Genomic DNA, 1,928 nt, shown 5'->3' with positions numbered 1-1,928 from the left:
GCCGCTTCACACTCGGCTGCAAACCGCCCCAGTGAATGCTGGAGGTCACGATCCGAGGAGGCTAACAGGACCACATCATCTGCAAATAGCAGAGAGGCGATCCCGAGACCCCCGAAACTGACGTTCTCCGCCCCCAGGCTGCGCCTAGATATCCTGTCCATGAAAATCACGAACAGGACCGGTGACAAAGGGCAGCCCTGGCGGAGGCCAACACCCACCGGGAACGTGTCTGACTTATTGCCGAGAATGCGGACACAGCTCCTACTGCAGTCGTACAGAGACCGGATCGCCCGTTGTAACGGGTCCGGCACCCCATACTCCCGCAGCACCCCCCACAAGACCCCCCGAGGGACCCGGTCGAAAGCCTTCTCCAAGTCCACAAAGCACATGTAGACTGGTTGGGCAAACTCCCAGAACCCCTCCAGTAGTCTTGTGAGGGTAAAGAGCTGGTCCACTGTTCCACAGCCGGGACGGAATCCGCACTGCTCCTCTTGAATCTGAGGTTCGACAAGTGGGCAGAGCCTCTTTTCCAGCACCCTGGCATAAGCCTTCCCCGGGAGGCTGAGTAGTGTGATACCCCGGTAATTCCAGCACACTCGCCGGTCCCCCTTTTTGAAGATGGGAACCACCACCCCGGTCTGCCATTCCATGGGCACTGATCCCGACCCCCATGCGACATTGAAGAGGCGTGTCAGCCAGGACAGCCCAACTATGTCCAGCGCCTTCAGCATTTCAGGGCGGATCTCATCCACCCCCGGTGCCTTGCCACCAAGGAGCTTTTTAACTACCTCAGCGACCTCTGCCAGGGATATGGGTGAGCCTCCCCCTAGGTCCTCAGGCGCTGCCTCCTCAGCAGAGGACATGTTGGTCGGGTTTAGGAGTTCCTCAAAGTGCTCTTTCCACCGCCCGACGATGTCCTCCGTCCGGGTTAGCAGTTCCCCCCCCCTGCTGAGAACAGCCTGGGGTAAGCCCTGCTTTCCCTTCCTGAGCCGTCGGATGGTTTGCCAGAACCTCCTTGAGGCCAACCGAAAGTCCTTCTCCATGGCCTCCCCGAACTCCTCCCATGCCCGAGTTTTAGCATTCGCGACCACCGCAGCTGCAGCCCTTCTGGCCTGCCGTAACCTGTCAGCTGCTTCAGGAGACCCCTGGGCCAACCAGGCCTTGAAGGTCTCCTTCTTCAGCTTGACGGCTTCCTCACCTCCGGTGTCCACCACCGGGTTCTCGGGTTGCCGCCACGACAGGCACCGATGACCTTCCGGCCACAGCTCCTAGCGGCCGCGTCCACAATAGAGGCTTTGAACATGGTCCACTCGGATTCCGTGTCCCCAACCTCCCTCGGGATGTGTGAGAAGTTCTTCCGGAGGTGGGAGTTAAAGACCTTCCGGACAGGGTCCTCCGCCAGACGTTCCCAGTTCACCCTCACTACATGTTTGGGTTTGCCGGGTCTTTCCAACCGGTTCCCCTGCCATCTGATCCAACTCACCACCAGGTGGTGATCAGTTGACAGCTCTGCTCCTCTCTTCACCCGAGTGTCCAAGACATACGGCCGCAGATCAAATGATACGATTACAAAGTCGATCATTGATCGCCGGCCTAAGGTGTTCTGGTACCAGGTACACTTATGAGCCACCTTATGTTCGAACATAGTGTTCGTTATGGCCAAACCGTGGCAAGCACAGAAGTCCAATAACGAAACACCATTCGGGTTCAGATCGGGCAAGCCGTTCCTCCCAATCACCCCCCGCCAGGTTTCTCCGTCATTGCCCACGTGGGCGTTGAAGTCCCCCAGGAGAACTATGGAGTCGGTAGGCGGCGCCCTTTCCAGGACCCCTCCCACCGACTCCAAGAAGGCCGGATACTCTGAACTGCTGTTTGTTGCATAAGCACAAACCACAGTCAGAGCCTTGCTCCCCGCAACCCGAAGGCGC

This window comes from Anarrhichthys ocellatus, unplaced genomic scaffold (genome assembly GCF_004355925.1).
Source record: "Anarrhichthys ocellatus isolate YVR2014 unplaced genomic scaffold, GSC_Weel_1.0 scaffold34, whole genome shotgun sequence".
Lineage (NCBI taxonomy): Eukaryota > Metazoa > Chordata > Actinopteri > Perciformes > Anarhichadidae > Anarrhichthys > Anarrhichthys ocellatus.
Note: the sequence above shows the minus strand (reverse complement) of the source record.